Genomic DNA, 23219 nt, shown 5'->3' with positions numbered 1-23219 from the left:
CTCCCAACAGTGCCCCTGAAATTAAAAACCAGAGTTGCACTTAAGGGACTAGAAAAAATTTTGATGTCCTGTGTCTCTTGTCTTGCTTTGCAAACACGTGCCCACATCTACCCCCCTTTCCTTCCACTCCACACACTAACTATAGGTTGGACCCTGCAGAAACTTTTAAAATCTTCTTTATGGATCTGTACCTTTACCAATCATTGGGAAAGAGCAGGGAGCAATATTGAGCACCTGGAGTTGGCCAGGCACTTCAAAGAATTTTCTTTTTGAAAAATTACAGTGGTCCTTAACGGTTGGCACCATTATCATTCCAATATTAAAAATGAGGCAACTGGGGGAGATCAGCGGGCCTGTCCAGACCCACACTACCCAAGTCACTTAGTGACTTCCTAGGGTTACACAATGGCACCCCACCTCAGTACTCTTGCCTGGAAAATCCCATGGATGGAGGAGCCTGGTAGGCTGCAGTCCATGGGGTCGAGAAGAGTTGAACACGACTGAGCAACTTCACTTTCACTTTTCACTTTGATGCATTGGAGAAGGAAATGGCAACCTACTCCAGTGTTCTTGCCTGGAGAATCCCAGGGACGGGGGAGCCTCATGGGCTGCCATCTATGGGTCACACAGAGTCAGACACGATTGAAGTGACTTAGTAGTAGTAGTAGTAGGGTTACACAGGTGGAGTAAGAGCCAGAATGAAAGCTAAGACCCATCTCACTGCAAGTTTCAAGGTCCTTCTGACAGGGATAGAGTAGGTTAATTAAACAGTGAGTTTAAAAATTCAACTAGGGATTAAATACAGAAAGAGTTTTGAACGAGTTTGAGAGACCATTATAAGCTAATGACCACTCAAGAAAAGAAACCAGTAACCTAGCAACAATCCATACTCCCTGAAGGAAGACCAGGTACATTCAAGCGCCAGGCATGCTCAGCCACCATTTTGAGAGTTAAAAACACAAGACAGAAGATACGGGGCATGAATCTTGTGACATGAAGTCAGAGAGTCAACGGCCCTTGAAGATTAGCATTTCTGCATGTAGCCAAGACAGGAATGTAAGTGCAAGGGGAAAAAATAGGTGAAATAGGACATTATACCAAGTGAAAGTGAAAGTCCCTGAGTCATGTCCGACTCTGCAACCCCATGGACTATAGAATCAATGGAATTCTTTAGGCCAGAATACTGGAGTGGGTAGCCTTTCCTTTCTCCAAGGGATCTTCCCAACCCAGAGATTGAACCCAGGTCCCCCACATTGCAGGCAGATTCTTTACCAGCTGAGCCACAGGGAAGCCCAAGAATACTGGAGTGTGTGGCCTATCTTTTCTCCAGCAAATCTGCGCAACCCAGGAATGGAACCGGGGTCTCCTGCATTGCACGAGCTATCAGGGAAGCCTACATTATACCAAAACCACAGGCAAAGGAGCACATCCCTGGGAGCAAAGAGGGCTACGTTTTTATAACCACAGAAAAGTGAGGAGGGGAGAAAACCACCATCTTCCTCATTTTGGGGCAGACATCACGGCTTACATCATTAGTTCTCCTTTGACTCTAGATGATCCAACCAGGACTGTCATGGCACTGTTTAAATCATATGTATATAAGCAGAAGGGTGGTGACATACAATAAAATATCTATGTTTTAAAGATGTAAGCCATGATGTCTGTCCAAAAATGAGGAAGAAGGTAGTTTTCTTCCCTCCTCACTTTTTTGTGGGTATAAAAATGTAGCTCTCTTTGCTCTCAGGGATGTGTTCCCTTGCGTGCCTGCTTATATCTCTCACAAGTCTCCTATGCTGATAAATTCACTCAATGCCTATCATTTGCTTCACAATGAATTCTTTCTGCAACAAAAGATCCTGAGTTTCATAAGTTCTGACATCGGATGAGTGATTTCAATTAAAAGACAGTAGGTGTTAGTCCCATCCCATGGGTTCAAGTCCCAGTCTAAGTTGTGACTAGGTCCAGGTCCCATCTGAAAAGGAGTTTGACTTCACTTCCACCCCACTGTGCCCGCTGTGCCTAAAAGGCTAGACTGGGAGAGATCTGGGAGTTCACGTGAAGCATTCTTTAAAGCTCAATCATTTAAATTCCACCTTCACAAATTTTAACATATTCCTGTAACATCTAAACTGATATCTTTTAATACTTTTATTTAAATTGATGCATAATTTTTATATAAAATATATTAATATGAAAAGAAAGCTTTTTGTTACTACCTAAACCGGAGGTATATAAATGTTCACAATAATCTTGTTGCTAAACCTCGCCTAACTCGGTGGCTCGCAATAATCTGAGTTTACCCTCACATGCATGGCACCGCAGAGGGGCTGCCATCTGGCTGCTCTTGTCGGTTAAGCAAGTTGCGTTGATCAGGCTCCTGGGTGCAGGTCTGCTCCACGCGTGTCATTCTGGGGCCTAGAACAAAGGGACAGAGGCTGCCTGTGGTTTGCAACTGGCACTGGACACTTCTGATCACATTCCACTGGCCAAAGCAAGTCACACAACCAATCCCAGCATTGCTGGGGTGGGGAAAGAACTCTCCAGGCAGCAGAGAGGGCGGAAAGAGTGAGTATCTGCTGAACGAGAATCTAACTCACCACATGCAGAAAAGCAGTAGTCAGTATGATGAAAACCAAACAATCTAAACTTTCAGTGGCCACTGCCTGCAGAAGTAGGGTTTCTTGACAAAATGCAGGATGCTCAGTTAAAGTTTGAATTTCAGATATATGTAACAAATACCGCGTGGGATACAGGATAATACATATCCTAAACAAGAATTCTTTGATGTGAGATTATTTGCATATTCACTTGCTAAACTTGCTAGACTTTAGTTTAAGGCTACTTTTTTTTTTCCTTATAAAAAGAGAGATTAGCAAGTCTTACAGATATTTCAGCATTAACCTGAAACCTTCCCCTCAATGTAAGAATGACAAAAAAAGAACTGAATGTCTGTTGCAGATGAAGAGAGGAGTCCAGGGACCTGGGAGAAAGAAGCTTCCTCAGCTGCACAGCCAGGGGCCGAGATCCTTCTCACCCTGGGATGCTTGGTGAAACTCTGAATTCTCATCTTTGCAAAGATAGGCAGAGTTGGATGCCTTCTCCTCAGGATATTTGTTTCTACTTTCCAGAATGCTCTAAAGGTCTGGATGTTTATACTGATTTCAGGTTTAAGGTGTGTGTAATAAAATACGAGGTTTTCAGTAACTTCTGGCAGTCATAATTAACTTCTACACTAGCCATGCTCATCCCTAACCTTAATAGGTATACCAGAGCTAAGGGGAGATGGAGACTTTTCAACTTCCCCGATTCCTGAGTTAAGTGACTAGATGCAGAGCAGTTATTAATTATAAGTCATGAACTGTGGGCATTTTCCTCATGGTTTGAAAACTGCAAATCACCTGCTCTGTCTACTGTGGTCCTTATGTGGGCCTGTGGGATTGTGCTGCTCTTGTATTTTATGAGAAAATGACAAGACTGGGTTTAATTTAGGCTGCTTCCAACCCAACTCACAAAACAATGAAGCACAAATTCATTGCAAACTGGAGAACACTGTTAAGTAAGAGTGTCTAAAATCCTGTAAAATCCTGTGTGATGGGATCGTGTGTTTGAGGTAAGAGTTTCCAAATAGTTAAAATAGCCTGATTTCTTGGAGTCTGTTCTGGTAGCTCTGATGATCTGGGAACCCCATTTACTTGTTCAAATTTTTCAAAGTCTGGAATAATGCTTGCTCCACATTCCCGCCTTTCCTTTTTCTCTTCTTCTTTCTCCTTCTCTATGGAACCTTCCCAGATCTCTATAGCCTCCAGGATTGAACTCTGAACTCACAACCTTTGATCCTTGTCCCACTTATTTGGTAATGAACTGAGCCTTGGCAATATGATGTCACCAACACTGTTTGGGAGAAGGGGTTGGCTGTACAGTTGGGGTGTTGGGACACTGCTATATCCTGAATGGCCTTATCTTTACCTCTGCTTATGTTTGGGGTTGGCAAACTCTTTTCTCTACACACACACACACACACAACTTATTTTCATCTCTGGAATTTTGTTATATCTAGCTCAATTTCCATCGCGAATTGCCAGCTCCAACTTTAGCCTGAGAAAAACATCCCTGATCTCTGAATCAGAGTTACAATACCCTCCATGATACTCTCATGGCCCCTCCACTACCTATACCAGGAGTTAAGTAAGATTTTCCATAAACGCGCTATAGTAAATATTTCCAGCTGTGCAGCATGCATAAGGCCTCTGTCACAACTGCTCAACTCTGCCACTGTAGCTCAAAAGTAGCCTTGGATGTGGCTGCATTCCAGTGAAACTTGACTGATAGTGAATCTGAATATCATTTCATCTTCATGTGTCACTTGTTTTCAAACCATTACAAATATAAAAATATTCCTAGCTGTAAACTAACGAGATGGTAGGCTGGATTCGGTCCTTGGGCTGAATTTGCTGATTTCTGACCTAAACTCTCATTTGTTTACTTGCTTTTTAAAACCCTATTGCACTAAAATCTCCCCTCGGGAACTTCCCATCTTGACACATCTGGGTCCAAGCAGGGCACCTGGTTTGTGTGGGAGAATGTAAGCTTTACCACCTCAGATTCCATAGCTAACCACCTGCTCTGTTCCACTATGGTCCTCACATGGGCCAGTGGGGTAGACCACTATGATCTCTAATTAGAAGATGGACGTTTTAGTTGTATTTCAGTAACACGAAGCTCTCTTTTCCCCCTACAACACACAGACAGGAAGAAAGCACAATATCAGTGCAAACCTGAGAACATTAAAAGGACTTTCAATCCTTTAAAGTCTTTTACAATAGAACTGTGTGTTTGGGAGAAGGTCCTAGCCACAGTTCTATAAGTAAAAATATTCTACTTACTTTTTTCTCACCTACCAAGTCTTTGTTCAATAGGTCCTGCTCACCTAGAAAACCCTCTGTGCTTGTTAAATATCTTCCAAGGCATGGACAATTCCCTTTTCTTATCCTCCATGAAGCCTCCTCAGACCCATGAGTTTACATAAACTGTTCCCATCATCTGGGATTTTCTTCTCTGTGGTTAACTCTTTCTCATTTTTAAGATCTTAGCTTTAAAAGCACATTGCCAGAGAGGCTTCATCTGACTACCTGTCAGCACAGACACCCATCCCCATTCTGCATCTCAATACTGGTCTTTTCCTCTCCCAACGCTATCATGATTTTTAACTCCTTCCCCATTTACACGTTTGCTTTTTATGTCAATAGTCTAGCACAGATCCTGACACATAGGAGGTTCTTAATAAATATCGATTGAATGAATACACAAGAACTTCGCCTCCTGAGTGACATTACCTGTATTTAAACCCCGGAACCTCACTTTCTAACCTTTCTCAGGCAATTTACATGGTAAGCTGTGTTTTTCTGTTTAATCTATAAAATGAAAATAACCTGCTTCGTAATATTGTTATAACTATAAAATGAGAATTGCACACTTAAATGCTTAGCACAGCACAGGGCACGCAGGAAGAAGATGAGCAGCAATACCTATCTATCCATCATCCATCAATTACTATCATTATATATCTCTTGAATATATGAATTCATATCAGAGAAAATCCAACTAATGGTTTTAAATCTGTTCTTTGTCTTTGGATGTGTCATGCTCAAGACCTCTAACATTGCTTTACTCTATGAAAAACCAGAACAAACAACCCAAACTGTCAGAGATTTCTCACATTTTCAGTGTCTCATCCTGTAATTGCCCTTGGATTCTATACATCCAGCCCTGGGTGGGTCTTTCAGTAGTAAGACTAAATTCCGAGCCACTACCTTTCCCATACATACTTCAAAAAACATAAGGAATATTATCAGTTAGTCAATATGGTGGATGCTGGTTAGTCACATTTTATTATTATTTAAAAAAAAATCTGCCTCAGTTTTTAGCATTGGGATGTCTCCATCTAGCTTAAGTTTTATGCTAATGAAAGTAAGACCGTCTTATTCAAGACTCCAGAAAGGTACAAGGAGTTAAGTGTTGCAATTATCCAGTGAGTAGACTTGGACAGTGAATCTCCAAAAGGATGGATTGTTAATTACTGCTGGATGACGATTACATTACACTCTCCATGCTTTCAGGATGAACTGGAGTTTAGCAGACCTTAAATAATTATAGGCATCAAACTAAAAGGCGGAGGGGGGCCCTATCAGAGTTTGATAAACATGCATATGAGCATAACTCAGATCATGTTTAAAAATTCTTTTTTTCTACCCTGCTTTCCAGGATGCATATGATAGTGTACATTTTATTAGACCATAACATTTCCCCATTCTAAATCATTGGTCAAGAAGAAAATATTGATGCCTTTTGAAAATTGAAGATATGAACAACAGATACTATGAACAGAATTTTAATATTAATGCCACACAGTACTATGCTTAAGTGGCTGTTTTGAATTGACATGGTCCTTTTTTCTTTGAAGGTTTGCTATGGTTTTCTAAACTTTCCATATACTTTAAAGAAAAAAAAAAACCTAGTACCTTTTGGTGGCTGAATTTGTTCTTTTGTCTTGCTTATATATGCATCCTGAGTGCAGGTGCTATATTGTGACATATCTCTGGTCTTCACTGCCCCTAACATGATGTCTAGTACAAATGTCACTGAATTAGTGATATGTGAATAATAAATGTGTGACCAAATGAATATCATGCAACAACGTAGCTTTAACAGTTTTCTACTCAATATAAGAATTATTATCCGATAATATGAATCTGTTAGTAGTGCTATCTCGAGTACAGCAGAAATAGGCCTTCTCCTCCTTGAAATTTTCTGTTCGACAATCTTTACCTGAGAACTTAAGTGTGTTCAGAACATGCAACTCCCTGGCTTCCTGTCAGTAATGAAACAGGGTTCTAGGTCTGATGTGAATCTACCTGTACCTACAATTTTTGCTATCATTACCAAAGACCTATTCAGGGGTTTGCATTTTGCAAAAGGAATATTGTGCTAGGCCACATAATGGTCCCCAAAGGTATGCAGTCCTCATCCCTTCAACCTATAAATCATATCTTTTATGGAAAAGGGATTTTTGCAGATGTGATTACATGAAGGATCTCTAAGTGGGGAAATTGTCCTGGATAATCAAGGTAGAGCCTAAATGCAATCATTAATATCCTTATAAAAACGAGGCAGGGGAGATTTCAAACAAACAGAAGAGTAGGGCAATGTGACTGTGGCTACAGAGACTGGAGTGACACGCCCAAGAGCCATGGAATGCCAGTGGCCACCAGAAGCTGGAAGAGGCAGAACAGATCTTTCTCTAGAGCCTATGGAGGGAGCATGGCTCCATTTATGACAAACCCATGCCAATACAGTACTCAGTGGTGAAAAGCTGAAAGCCTTCATGCTAAAATCTGGACTAAGACAAGGATGCCCACTCTCACCTTTCCATTCAACACAGTATTGGGAGTCCTAGCCACAGCAATAAGACAAGAAAAAGAAATAAAAAGTACCCAAATTGGAAGGAAAAAGGTAAAATTATCATTATACACAGATGACATGATTCTATCTGTAGAAAACCCTAAAGACTCCACAAAAAAGCTACTAGAACTGATCAACAAATTCAGCAAGGTAGCAGGATACAGATGAATAAATGTAAATTGATTGCATTTCTTTACACAAACAATGAAATATCAGAAAAGGAATGCCAGGAAACAACACTTTTCAAAATTGTACCCTCTGAAATAAAATACATAGAAATAAACCTGAAAAAGGAGGTGAAAGATTTATACTCTAAGGAGTATAAAACATTAATAAAGGGAATTAAATATTATTTAAAGTAATGGAAAGATATCTCATGCTCTTGGATTAGAAGAATATTGTTAAGATGGTCATACTACCCAAGGCAATCTACAGACTGAATGTGACTCCTATTAAATTACCCATGACATTTCTCACTGGTTACAATAAGTACTCCTAAAATTTATATGGAGCCATTAAAATCTTCAAATTTCCAAAGGAATCCTGAAGAAAGAGAACAAAGTAGGAACCATAACCATCCCAGATGTCGACAACACCACAAAGATATAGTAATCAAAACAGCATGGTACTAGCACAAAAACAGACATGTATGGATCCATGGAACAGAACAGAGAGCCCAGCAATAAACCCACACACCCATGGTCAATTAATCTTTCACAGAGGCGGCAAGAATTTTCAGTGGTAAAAAGTCTCTTTAGCAAGCAGCATTAGGAAAGCTGGACAGCTACATATAAACCAAGAATACAACCTCTCATCATACATAAAAATAAACTCAGAGTGGCTTAAATACTTAAATATAAGACATGCTAGCATAAACTCCTGGAAGAGATCATAGGCTGAAGATTCTGACATAAATTATACCAATGTTTTCTCAGGTCAGTCTCTCAAGGCAATATAAATCAATGCAAAAATAAACCAATGGGACCTTATCAAGCTTGCAACTATTTGCACAGCAAAGGAAATCATCAAAAAACAGAAAAGAAAAATGAAAAGACAAACTAATGGACGAAAAAAAAACTTGAGCTGGCCAAAAGTTCGTCTGCTTTTTCCATAATATTTTATAGAATGTTAAGGTAACATAATAATTTTCAAATGATGCAACTGACAACAGCTTAATTTGCAAAGTATGCAAATATCTCATACAAAAAACAACAATAACAACAACAACAACCCAAACACACCTAAAGGACAGCAGACCTAATAGACATTTCTTCAAATAAGAAAAAAAGCCAGTAAGCTCAACATTGCTAATTATCAGATAAATGCAAATCAAAACTACAATGAGGCACCAACTTACACAGGTCAGAATGGCTAACTTCAAAACCTCTGTAAGTAACAAATGCTAAAGAGGATGTGAAGAAAAGGGAACCCTCTTACACTGCTGATGGGCACATAGCAGTGCCCACAGTGCACAGCCACTATGGAAAACACTATGGGGAGTTCCACAAAAAACTAAGATTAGAACCACCATATGATCCAGCAGTCCCACTCCTGAGCATATACTGAGACACAATGCTAATCCATAAAGACACATGCACCCCTATGTTCAAAGCAGCACTGTTCACAATAGCCAAGACATGGCAACAACTTAAAAACCCATCAATAGATGAATGGATAAAGAAGATGTTATACATAACCACAATGAAATATTACTCAGCTATGAAAAAGAACAAAATAATGTCATTTGAAACAACATGGATGTAACTAGAGCTTACCATATAAGTGAAGTAAGTCAGAAACAGAAATTACCATATCATATCACTTACATGTGGAATCTAAAATATGACACACACGAACTTATCTATGAAACAGAAACAGACTCCCATAGAGAACAGACTGTGGTTGAGAAGGGGGAGGCAGCTGGAGGAGTGGTAGAGTGGGAAGTTGGGGGTAGTAAATGGAAGCTATTATATATGGAATATATGGACAACAAGGTCCTACTGTATAACACAGAGAACTATATTTAGTAAAATTTGGCCTTGGAATATGGAATGAAGCACGGCAAAGACTAGTAGACTTTTGCCAAGAAAATGCACTGGTCATAACAAACACTCTCTTCCAACAACACAAGAGAAGACTCTACACATGGACATCACCAGATGGTCAACACCAAAATCAGACTGATGATATTCTTTGCAGCCAAAGATGGAGAAGCTCTATATAGTCAGCAAAAACAAGACCAGGAGCTGACTGTGGCTCAGACCATGAACTCCTTATTGCCAAATTCAGACTTAAATTGAAGAAAGTAGGGAAAACCACTAGACCATTCAGGTATGACCTAAATCCAATCCCTTATGATTATACAGTGGAAGTGAGAAATAGATTTAAGGGCCTAGATCTGATAGATAAGAGTGCCTGATGAACTATGCAATGAGGTTCGTGACACTGTACAGGAGACAGGGATCAAGACTATTCCCATAGAAAAGAAATGCAAAAAAGCAAAATGGCTGTCTGGGGAGGGCTTACAAACAGCTGTGAAAAGAAGAGAAGCGAAAAGCAAAGGAGAAAAGGAAAGACATAAACATCTGAATGCAGAGTTCCAAAGAATAGCAACAAGAGATAAGAAAGCCTTCTTCAGCGATCAATGCCAAGAAATAGAGGAAAACAACAGAATGGGAAAGACTAGAGATCTCTTCAAGAAAATCAGAGATACCAAAGGAACATTTCATGCAAAGATGGGCTCAATAAAGGACAGAAATGGTATGGACCTAATAGAAGCAGAAGATATTAAGAAGAGATGGCAAGAATACACAGAAGAACTGTACAAAAAAGATCTTCATGACCCAGATAATCACGATGGTATAATCACAGACCTAGAGCCAGACATCCTGGAATGTGAAGTCAAGTGAGCCTTAGGAAGCATCACTATGAACAAAGCTAGTGGAGGTGATAGCATTCCAGTTGAGCTATTCCAAATCCTGAAAGATGATGCTGTGAAAGTGCTGCACTCAATATGCCAGCAAATTTGGGAAACTCAGCAGTGGCCACAGGGCTGGAAAAGGTCAGTTTTCATTCCAATCCTAAAGAAAGGCAATGCCAAATAATGCTCAAACTACTGCACAATTGCACTCATCTCACACGCTAGTAAAGTAATGCTCAAAATTCTCCAAGCCAGGCTTCAGCAATATGTGAACCGTGAACTTCCTGATGTTCAAACTGGTTTTAGAAAAGGCAGAGGAACCAGAGATCAAATTGCCAACATCTGCTGGATCATGGAAAAAGCAAGAGAGTTCCAGAAAAACATCTATTTCTGCTTTATTGACTATGCCAAAGCCTTTGACTGTGTGGATCACAATCAACTATGGAAAATTCTTCAAGAGATGGGAATACCAGACCACCTGATCTGCCTCTTGAGAAATTTGTATGCAGGTCAGGAAGCAACAGTTAGAACTGGACATGGAACAACAGACTGGTTCCAAATAGGAAGAGGAGTATGTCAAGGCTGTATATTGTCACCCTGTTTATTTAACTTATATGCAGAGTACATCATGAGAAATGCTGGACTGGAAGAAACACAAGCTGGAATCAAGATTGCCGGGAGAAATATCAATAACCTCAGATATGCAGATGACACCACCCTTATGGCAGAAAGTGAAGAGGAACTCAAAAGCCTCTTGATGAAGGTGAAAGTGGAGAGTGAAAAAGTTGGCATAAAGCTCAACATTCAGAAAACGAAGATCATGGCATCCGGTCCCACCACTTCATGGGAAATAGATGGGGAAACAGTGGAAACAGTGTCAGACTTTATTTTTGGGGCTCCAAAATCACTGCAGATGGTGACCGCAGCCATGAAATTAAAAGACGCTTACTCCTTGGAAAGAAAGTTATGACCAACCTAGATAGCATATTCAAAAGCAGAGACATTACTTTGCCAACAAAGATTCGTCTAGTCAAGGCTATGGTTTTTCCTGTGGTCATGTATGGATGTGAGAGTTGGATTGTGAAGAAGGCTGAGTGCCGAAGAATTGATGCTTTTGAACTGTGGTGTTGGAGAAGACTCTTGAGAGTCCCTTGGACTGCAAGGAGATCCAGCCAGTCCACTCTGAAGGAGATCAGCCCTGGGATTTCTTTGGAAGGAATGATGCTAAAGCTGAAACTTCAGTACTTTGGCCACCTCATGCGAAGAGTTGACTCATTGGAAAAGACTCTGATGCTGGGAGGGACTGGGGGCAAGAGGAGAAGGGAACGACGGAGGATGAGATGGCTGGATGGCATCACTGACTCGATGGACCTGAGTCTAAGTGAACTCCGGAAGTTGGTGATGGACAGGGAGGCGTGGCCTGCGGCGATTTATGGGGTCTCAAAGAGTCAGACACGACTGAGCGACTGATCTGATCTGATGATAAACTATAATGTATAAGAATATAAAAAGAATGTGTATATATATATAAAACTGAATCACTGCTGTACAACAGAAATTAATACAACATTGTAAATCAACTATACTTCAATTAAAAAAAAAGAAAGAATCTCAGGTTCTATCTCCAGAAAAAGAATTTGCAATTTACCAATATCAGAGGTAATTCATAAATACTTTCAAGTTAAGAGAATCACTGCTCTTAATGATCTAAAAGATTTAGCCTTTTGACTAGAAGCTGCTTCTCACTTCTCAGAAGGTGTGAGGTTCACTATTTGGAGGACAAGTGTTCCATAACAGGCTGGCGTATGTGTGCATGCTCAATCGTGTCCAAATCTTTGTGACCCCATGGACTGTAGCCCACCGGACTCCTCTGTCTATGGAATTCTCCAGGCCAGAATACTGGAGTGGGTTGCCCTTTCCTATGCCAGATCTTCCTGACCCAGGAATTGAACCCACGTCTCTTGCGTTTCCTGCATTGGCAGGTGGATTCTTAACCACTGAACCACCTGAGAAGCCCAACAGGCTGGTTAGAGCCCCAGCAATGCCTGAGGGTGGAGCTACATTGCAGGTAAAAATCTCTCAAACTAGAATCTCAACACATGTTAGAGAGGTGCAATGTATAAACGGCAACAATCTTGCAGCTGTCAGAACTTCAAGATTCTTTAAGATGGTGCTCAAATACCTAAAAATGAGTTGAGACTGACATAACCAGATCAAAACATATTTCCTTTATTCTAACTATTAACAGAAAGACATTTCTGAAAAGCAAACCACCCCTAGAGAAGTGAGTTTCTTACAGCATCTCAGGTGACACAATAACAAGAGTGTAGCAAGGATACAAGCTTTAAGACAAGAATGATCAGGTAACCTTTACCTTCCCTTTCAATGGAAAGCTTGTATTTCTCTGATTCCTGAACATCACCAAAAGTCACATTTACACTTTTAACAACAGTTTTTAACAAAGCAAGAGGGTTGAATTACAGCATCTACAGCCAAGGAAGGACTCATTAAATGGTTTGGATGGATTCCAAAAGCTGTGCAGTACTGTTTCCTGACCTACAGAAGAGCCCAGCAGAGGAAATTTACCTGTCAGCTCCTGCTTTAATAGGCACCAGCAAACTGCTGGAGTCAACAACACAATCTACAAATGTGGACGGCGGCTAATTTTTAATTGGCACTTTCTCTTGCACCTGCCATAGGAGTTTCACACATTTATCAACAAATTGAAAATGCTTACCTGGTATTTGCAATCCTGTTCCTTTCACACTGATCAACACTACTCAAATTAGCGTCCCTCTGAATACTCACAGGTATTTGGAGTGAAGAAAAGATCATTTGACACTTGGCTAGTTGGAAAGGATTTCACAGTCATAGTTCTAACTCTTTTATTCTACAAATGAAAAGGGAAAAACTTCTTTGAATTTCGAATATTGATGACAATGCTTCCTATTTCAACTCTCAATAGCGTTGGAAGTTTCTAGAATGATATGGAGGTTCTAGTACATATATGAGATATGAGTGGAAATGTGGTGGGGAAGATGAAGAAGTTACCACAAGAATATTTGGATGGAAGAGTGTCCCTCCAGATTTCTACCTACAGCACCAGAATGTGACTTATTTCCTTATTTGGAGATAGGACTTTGAATTAGTTAAGATGATATCATACTGGATTAGGGTTGACCCTACATTCAGTAAGTGCTGTCCTTATAAGAAAGCGACATGGAGATACAGAAAGGAGAATACCATGTGAATTCAGTTCAGTTCAGTTCAGTTCAGCCACTCAGTTGTGTCTGACTCTTTGCGATCCCATGAATTGCAGCATCTGTCCATCACCAACTGTCCCTGACCATAACCAACTCCTGGAGTTCACTCAAACTCATGTCCATCGTGTCGGTGATGCCATCCAGCCATCTCATCCTCTGTCGTCCCCTTCTCCTCCTGCCCCCAATCCCTCCCAACATCAGGGTCTTTTCCAATGAGTCAACTCTTCACAGGAGGTGGCCAAAGTATTGGAGTTTCAGCTTTAGAATCAGTCCTTCCAATGAACACCCAGGACTGATCTCCTTTAGAATGGACTGGTTGGATCTCCTTGCAGTCCAAGGGACTCTCAAGAGTCTTCTCCAACACCACAGTTCAAAAGCATCAATTCTTCGGTGCTCAGCCTTCTTCACGGTCCAACTCTCACATCCATCCATACATGACTACCGGAAAAACCATAGCCTTGACTAGATGGACCTTTGTTGGCAAAGTAATGTCTCTGCTTTTGAATATGCTATCTAGGTTGGTCATAACTTTCCTTCCAAGGAGTAAGCTTCTTTTAATTTCATGGCTGCAATCACCATCTGCAGTGATTTTGGAGCCCCCAAAAATAAAGTCTGACACTGTTTCCCCTGTTTCCCCATCTATTTGCCATGAAGTGATGGGACCAGATGCCATGATCTTCGTTTTCTGAATGTTGAGCTTTAAGCCAACTTTTTCACTCTCTTCTTTCACTTTCATCAAGAGGCTTTTGAGTTCCTCTTCACTTTCTGCCATAAGGGTGGTGTCATCTGCATATCTGAGGTTATTGATATTTCTCCCGGCAATCTTAATTTCAGCTTGTGCTTCTTCCAGCCCAGCGTTTCTCATGATGTACTCTGCATATAGGTTAAATAAGCAGGGTGACAATATACAGCCTTGACGTACTCCTTTTCCTACTTGGAACCAGTCTGTTGTTCCATGTCCAGTTCTAACTGTTGCTTCCTGACCTGCATATAGGTTTCTCAAGAGGCAGGTCAGGTGGTCTGGTATTCCCATCTCTTTCAGAATTTTCCATGTGAATATGGAGGCAGCAATTAGGAAAACTGAGCTACAAGCCAAGGAAGCAAAGATTTCCAGCAACTACCAGGAGCTAGGAAGAGGCAAGAAGGATTCCCCCCTTGAGTATTCAGAATAAGCAATGCCCTGCCAACAAGTTGATTTTAGACTTCTGGCCTCCAAAATAAATTTGGTGAGATAATAAATCTCTGTTGTTTTAAGCCATTCAGTTTGTGGTAATTTGTTATGGTAGCCTTAGGAAACTAGTAACACCCACCCCAATTTATCATGGAAAATGATGGTAATGAGGCTGACATTTTATGTTTGTAAGAAGCTTACTATGAGCTAGGCACTATGATAAATCCTTTACATACACGGATTGTTCCTTTTAATTCCCATAATAATCTCAATCTCAGGAAGGTTTCATTATTTTCTTCATTTATACTCACTTGCCCAAGGAACGAGAGCAAGTAGCTGAGCCAGGATATGAATCTTTCTAATTCTGAGCAAGGCTCCTGCTCTTCACAACCACGTTCAATGATAAAGTGATAATGGCTTATGTTGCTTCCCAAATTCACTGCTCTTGAGCCAAGTGTGCCCTCTCTCTTCTTCATTATCTCTTAACTACTCCTTGAGCATGAATCTAGAACTTTCAGGCAAATGAAAAAGTACTCAACAACTACAACAGCAGAAGGAAAATAAAAATACTGGCAACAGGGAAGTCCTGCCATTCACCATTAGGCCCCACGGTAAATAACTTCAATCAGTGCCATCTTATTGTCCAAGACTCAACTGCTCTGACTGAATGGTCTTACTACTAGGAGTAGAGAGACAGATGGTACATGGGAAAAGTTATTCTTTTCCAGGTGGGGGCATATTTAAGGTCCACATTGAGGGAGCTGAATCATATATTCAATTATATTTTGAATCTAATGGACTCATAGACATTGTGCAAATGAAACAGAACAAGAAATGAGAAGGGTCTTATCCAATATTAGAGGCAAGTTAACTAAACATTTGGGGTTAGAAACCAGGTTTCCTGACCACTAGCTCAATATACATTATATAAAGCCTTTTAGGGCTTCCCTGGTGGCTCAGATGGTAAAGAATTCACTTGCAATGCAAAAGACCCGGGTTCAATCCCTGGGTCAGGAAGATCCCCTGGAAAAGGGAATGGCTAACCATTCCAGTATTCTTGTCTGAAGTATTCCATGCACAGAGAAGCCTGCAGTCCATGGGGTAGCAAAGAGTTGGACATGACTGAACAACTAACACTTTCACTGTTTTTGCTCTTCCCTGGTGGCTCAGTTGCTAAAGTATTTGTCTGCAATTCAGAAGACCTGGATTGAATTCCTGAGTCGGGAAGATCCCTTGCAGAAGGGAATGGCAACTCATTCCAGTATTCTTGGCTGGAGAATTCCACAGACAGAGGCGTCTAGCAGACTACTGTCCATGCAGTCACAAAGAGTCAGACATGACTGAATGACTAACACTTTCAATTTCAAAGCCTTTCAACCACCTATCCACATTTTGTGGTTCCATTTGTTTATCCATCTATCTATCTATCTATTACTCAACCACTGAGTAAGTATAAAGCATCCACTAGTGATAGACACTCTCTTTCATGGATCACAGCCTTGTGGTGAAGGGGCTTGCATAACGCAATGAACTATGAGCCACGCTGTGCAAAGGCCACCCAAGACAGATGGGTCATGTGAAGAGTTCTGACAAAACATGGTCCATTAGAAGAGGGAATGGCAACCCACTCCAGTATTCTTGCCTAAAAAATCCCATGGACAGAGGAACCTGGCAGACTACAGTCCAAAGGATTGCAAAAGAGACAGACAAGACTCAGTACACATGTGCTATGATGCTGTGAAAGTGCTGCACTCAATATGCCAGCAAATTTGGAAAACTCAGCAGTGGCCACAGGACTGGAAAAGGTCAGTTTTCATTCCAATCCCAAAGAAAGGCAATGCCAAAGAATGCTCAAACTACCGCACAATTGCACTCATCTCACACGCTAGTAAAGTAATGCTCAAAAATCTCCAAGCCAGGCTTCAGCAATATGTGAACCATGAACTTCCAGATGTTCAAGCTGGTTTTAGAAAAGGCAGAGGAACCAGAGACCAAATTGCCAACATCCGCTGGATCATGGAAAAAGCAAGAGAGTTCCAGAAAAACATCTATTTCTGCTTTACTGACTATGCCAAAGCCTTTGACTGTGTGGATCACAATAAACTGTGGAAAATGCTTCTGAACTGTGGTGTTGGAGAAAACTCTTGAGTCCCTTAGACTGCAAGGAGATCAAACCAGCCAATCCTAAAGGAAATCAGTTCCGAATATTCATTGGAAGGGCTGATGCTGAAGCTGAAGTTCCAAATCTTTGGCCACCTGATGCAAAGAACTGACTCACTGGAAAAGATCCTGATTCTGGGAAAGATTGAAAGCAGGAGGAGAAGGGGATGACAGAGAATGAGAAGGTTCAATGGCATTACCAACTTGATGGACATGAATTTGAGCAAGCTCCAGGAGTTGGTGATGTCCAGTGAAGCCTGGCATGCTGCAGTCCATGCAGTTGCAAAGAGTCAAACACAACTGAGCGACTGAACTGTACTGAACTGAAGGCCTCAGATAAAGTTGGCCAAACCAGGTTTCCAGAATGGCCCAGATGTTTACTTACAGAGCTATTAGACAGTGAAACATGCTTAGCCAAGAGCTGGGCTTCATGACCTTCAAAAGTCCTACAAATTCAGTAAATCCAACTAATTTAGGAAGCCTAGTAAGGACTGGACCACTGGGGGAGGCTCCTTTAAGACAGAACAGTTTTTGATGGACACCCAGGAAGTTGACAATACCCAACTGGCTTAGTTAGTAGTTGATTATCAATGAAATACTTTCTAATACATTGCTAGTATACTTTGGGAATAAAAGAAAAAATTGGTTCCTGTCTGACTGTGTATCAGGTTGCTCCTTTGAAAGACTTTTGAATTCTTTCAAATCATAATGGAAGCACTTCGGATAATCCCTTTAATTCCTCCCTCAGTGCTTCTCCAATCAGTGAACACATGGAACTGCCATTAACTATCCTGAACTATCGTTTATACACAGAGACAGGGAAATCAGCCTGGAAGCACTGACAACGGTTTGCACAAATTGGCATAAGACCACATGACTCATGCATAGCAGGCACATTTGGAAGGCACAGAATCACAACACCAGCAGTCATACAGTCACCAAGAACTCGTCATTTCTTAAGGCAAGCTTCTCTTGTCTTTTCTCAATTATGCTTCATGTGCACTTATCTCAAAATTTAATTGAATTGGTTCCCTCACAGATGGGCATAACAAATAGTTTAGTCTCCAAGCACCGGAGATAGAAGAATGACTGGTACTGGTTCTCAAATTAGAAGCCATTAGGAAGGGGAAGGTTTTAGTGGGTTTGAAGACTTAACCACATTTGAGGGAAGGTGGTATGTTTCCTGAATATCAGGAGAATTTAGTCCTTGGTGGGGGGAAGAGAAAGGGAGACTGAAGCTAGACTATAGATCAGGTTGCTCCTCTGTCAGGCCAGGCCTCGGCCCCACTTGTGAGAGCTGCACGTGTGATGGAAGGAAGGAGGGCTCTTAGAGGGAGAAGCTCTGGAGGACATAGGAGGCTTCCGGGAGGACTGGCAACTGGGAAGAGGTAAAGCCAGCTTGTTTACTTCTGTACCATAACCCCCTGGACACACAGTGAACTGTGTTTAAATTAATACTCACTGCAATGCTAACCCAAACCCAGTCCCAACCCAAATACTAACTTAATGGAAGATCAATTATCTAGGCGTGTAAATCCTGAAAGCCCTTAAATAACTGTCCTGAAAAGATTTTTAAATCCGTATCAGTCTATGAAATTATGCTACTGTAATAACTGGGAAATGCTTTACATTGGGCTAAATAATCTCTGGTGCTTACTTTATGCAGTTTTCACATGAGGTATTAAAATTATCCCCGATTTATGAATGAGGAGTCTGAGGCTTAGAGGGGTTACATGATGTACCCAAGGTCATATAGTTAGCTTCTGCAAGTAGACTGGGACTGAAATCTGACACTCCAATTCCAGAGCAGTGGCTGAGATGCGACAGCCAGCCAGAAATGGGCCTTCAGTAATGGAGACTGGATGCTGAGACCTTACCAGTATCCCAGGTGCTGTGTTAAGAGTTCCACTGTCTCATTTAATCCTTGCAATAAAGTACTGTGAGTCACGACTGGACTATCCTTATTTATCAATGAGGAAACCAACACGTTTAGAGACAAAGTTAAACCAAGATTGTTAGAGATTCTTTGAAAGAGGTCTTCTTTCAAAATCAGGGTTGAGGCTGGCATTCAAATTCATATCAGATGGAGCCCAGAGCCCCACCTACTCAACTATACACAAAAACACTTTGATATTTCTGAAGAACCAGATGAGAATCAGGTGGGCCAGATGGACGACCACTCATTTCACAGTCCTACTTGCTGCACTGCAGGTAATCAACAAGTATTTTAAAATCAATCGAGTCAAATGAGTCAAACCACAGAGAGAGAGACTTTGATTAGACATGAAGATAAACAGAAAACTGAAGTGAACAGAAAACTGAACCTGTGGCCTGGGGAAGCAACTCTTCAAAAAAAAGAATAACTGTATCATCAGACATAGGAGTCTGGTGAACGAAATCGCTGGTTTTCAACTCCGACTTTCTGTAAGGTTTGTTGTTTAGTTGTTAAGTTGTGTCCAACTCTTTTGAGATCCTATGGACTGTAGTCCACAAGTTCCTCTGGTCCATGGGATTTTCCAGGCAAGAATACTGGAGTAGGTTGCCATTACTTCTCCAAGGGATCTTCCCGAGCCAGGGATCAAACCCATGTCTCCATGCTTGGCAGGCAAATTCTTTACCACTGAGCCACTTGGGAAGCCCTTTGTTAGGCTAGGGACACTTTATAAAAAATATACTGATGTATTGGGCTTCACTCAAGATCAGTTAAATCACAATCTCTGGGGATGAGGCCTAGATATTATTTTTTTAAATCTCTTCTGGTGTCTCTAGTGTGCACCCAGAATTAATAACTGCTGATCTTCCCAGCAGAGGCCCCTTTCAACCCTGTGGTGCCTTCAGCACTCTTTGAAAAACCTTAATTGTTTTCTTATAATAGATATTTCTTTCCTAAAACCCAACATGAAGACTATGTAAGCCACATGTCCTTCTCCCTCCAACAAAGATACTGAAGAATGAAGCTGACATATAACTTTCTCAAATTCTAGCATGGGTCAGACTTACCTGGAGGACTTCTGAGAAGACCAGTGTCTGGGCCCCACCCCAAGAATTTTGGATTTAGCAGGTGAAGGTGGGGCCTGAGAATCTGCATTTCTAACAAGTGCCCATATGACGCTGATACTACTTGTCTGAGGACCACACTTGAAAATCATTTTCAAGCAGGGTTTAAAGGAAAGTGATGAAAAAAAATACACTTATTTTCTGTCATCCTTATCAGTCTAACATATTCAAAGAAAACTTTACAACTAGTGGTGGAATTTCTGCACCAAATGGCATCATTGAAGATTCTCTTCTCATGTGATTGCCATTTACTACCATTTTTAACTCCTGCTTTTCAGAAGTTCAGTCAATCTGTTGCTGAACTAAAAAGATCTTGTCTGATTTGTCACTTAGACAAGTTTATTTTGGCACCCTAGAGAAATTTAAAAGTAGCCACAATCAATCAGATTCTTTACTTTTCCAAACTCACTTGGCAAAGCCCTCATACTTGGGTCTGGCCAGTATCTCAAACTCACTGTGTTATGGCCAAAGTGAACTGTGTTTATGACCAGAAAACTGAATAACAGGGTGAGGAGGAGGAAAAGCCAACTCTGACCTGAGCTGCTACCCAGGAAGTCCACAGAAACCATCATGATTGATTTCAAGGGCAATCACAGCAGAGCACCAGGTCATTCAAAGCCAACAAAACTTTAGGGATGGTGACAACATCTGTTGCTTACCTTAAGTGATTCTGTCTGATCTGCATACCTATCTCACCCTACTCTCCTAAATAATTGCATTTCCCTTTAAAGGGTCCACCTTGGTTTCTGATCAGCTTTCCTCAGGTATAATCTTCTGGTCAGACTGGGAATTAAAAGACTGGGCTCTTTTATTAGTAGAAGGAGTAAATGTAAGTATTTAATTCCCAACTCACCAGCACCCAGATTAAGAAAAATGTTATTACTCAAACCCTAGAAGCCCACTTTCTATCTTCTTCCAGAGATTAAACCTATCCACAAATAAGCATATTCTAACTTCTAACAGGGCGAATCAGTTTTGTTTATGTTTGAACTTTCTTTATAACACTGGAATTATGCAGTATGTACTCATTTGTGCCTGTCTTCTTTCACTCAAAATTATGTTTGTGAAATTAATTCATAAAAACATTAGGAGTTTGTTTTCAATGTTGTATAGTACTTCAATGTATAACTCATTTTACCTAATCAGCTGCTGATAGGTGGGCAATTTCTGAAAATGAAAATCGCTCAGTTATGTCCGACTCTTTGCGACCCCATGCTATACAGTCCATGGAATTCTTCAGGCCAGAATACCGAAATAGCTACTGTTTCCCTTCTCCAGGGGATCTTCCCAACCCAGGGATCAAACCCAGGTCTTTTGCATTGCAGGTGGATACTTTACCAGCTGAGCCACAAGGGAAGCCCAAGAATACTGGAGTGGGTAGCCTATCCCTTCTCCAGTGGATCTTCCCAACTCAGGAATCAAACCAGGGTCTCCTACACTGCAGGCAGATTCTTTACCAACTGAGCTATCAGGGAAGCCCTGGGCAATTTCTAGTTGAGAGCTATTAATAAATAACATGGCTACAGCATTTGTTGTAAAGCTGGTTTACAATTACAATTCTGTTCAGTATATATACAGGAATTTTGGGGTCATGGGATGTGCTTCTTTTTGGCTTTAATGGATACTGGCAGATGGTTTTAAAACAATGGTTTTACTCCCAGTAATAGTGCCTAAGTGTTGTAGTTGTTTCACATTCAGGCTAATTCCTGGTGCTGACTTTCATTTAAACCATGGAGGGGTGTGTGTAATGGTATATATATCACTGTGGCTTTAAATTGCATTTCCATAATGACTAATGATGGTGTTACCTATTTATTGCCATTTGTCAATCTCTCTTTGACACACAGTTCAAGTCTTCTCCCCATTTTACAAATGGGTTTTCTGACTTTTCTTATTGATTTTTAAGAACTGTTTATACTGAATATGAACTCTTTGTCAGATTATTTGTCTATCTAATCTATCTGCCTAATATCTTCTAGACTGTGGCTTACTTTCTCTCTCCTGTTTTTCACAAGTGGTCTATATATTTCTAAAGGTATTTTTCTTCTATAATTCTGGCGAACATGGAAACACTTAATAGAAAATAACAACTTGAATGGTATGACTTCTGACAGTCTTAGTAGTGAAATTAACACTCCTTAATTCACTGATAAGAAATCATGGCCACATTACTCTTCATTAATTTATACATTTGGACTTCTGGGTACTCATTTCATATGTGGAGCTTGTCCATTACAACTTCTGCACAATGGTCAACTGTCAGTCGACTATGGTAACATTCCATCGAATACAAAAAGATTTCTAGTTATTCAATCATGTCCATATCACCAGTTCACACAGGGGACAAAGGGAGAAGGAATAGGAGAAGGAGAATATTCAAATATAAACAAAGAGACTTAAAAAGATAACTGGGGAAGCAGAGAAAAAAAGCAGGCAAGGTTTTATTCAGCTGTAAATGAGGCTCTGAATGAAGTCTTTTGAGGAATTGGTTTAAGTGTCTTCAGAGGCCAGCTTCTTTTGCACTCTTCCACAGAAGACAATTTACATATGTAGAAGCCCCATATCTGAAGTAACCATAGTAACCTTGCCCTTCCATCCTATTCAGGGTGTGCATTTTTCTTCATTTACTGAAACCTCTCTGTGCATTAGATACGTGAAACTTTCCATGTTGATGCAACATTAAATAAATGGATCAGAGTTGGAGGAAATGCTGCAGGAACTGTCAAGAGGATTGGAGGGAAGAGTGTAGAAGGAGACTGCCGCCTGAGAAACCAAATCCATAGGGGATTTAGTGCAAATCATATCTGCCTGAGAAGATACAGACCCCGTCTGTGACAGCCAAGATGTATGATTTTTATTGCGTAGAATTATGTAAACTTAGAAAAGGAGAAAATGTTAGAAAGGGAAGGGGCTCCCTTTAGCTGTGTTATAATTAGTCTCTTAAAAACTCATTATTAGAGAAATGCAAATCAAAACCACAATGAGGTACCATTTCACACCAGTCAGAATGGCTGCTATCCAAGTCTACAAGCAATAAATGCTGGAGACGGTGTAGAGAAAAGGGAACCCTCTTACACTGTTAGTGGGAATGCAAACTAGTACAGCCACTATGGAGAACAGTGTGGAGATTCCTTAAAAAACTGGAAACAGAACTGCCATCAGTTCAGTTCAGTTGCTCAGTCGCTCAGTC

The 23219-nt window shown here is 40.7% G+C and overlaps 1 protein-coding gene across 9 annotated transcripts in view; it reads right to left on the bottom strand.

The window, feature by feature from the left end:
• Positions 1-23219, bottom strand: part of CRBN (cereblon) — a 407739-nt gene that overhangs the window by 166539 nt on the left and 217981 nt on the right. The window contains exon 2 of one of the 9 annotated variants that reach the window (XM_086366664.1): positions 13116-13268. The exons of 7 other annotated variants lie outside the window; for them this stretch is intronic. The gene's annotated coding sequence lies outside the window, so the exon portion shown is untranslated. The remainder of the gene's footprint in view (positions 1-13115; positions 13269-23219) is intronic. One more of the 9 variants, XM_086366666.1, reaches the window with a different exon arrangement.

The sequence above is a fragment of the Bos grunniens genome, chromosome 22 (genome assembly GCF_055505025.1).
Source record: "Bos grunniens cultivar Pamir isolate PY7600 chromosome 22, Bosgru_T2T1.0, whole genome shotgun sequence".
Lineage (NCBI taxonomy): Eukaryota > Metazoa > Chordata > Mammalia > Artiodactyla > Bovidae > Bos > Bos grunniens.
The sequence above is the reverse complement of the archived record's forward strand: the minus strand, read 5'-3'. Positions and strand labels throughout refer to the sequence as shown.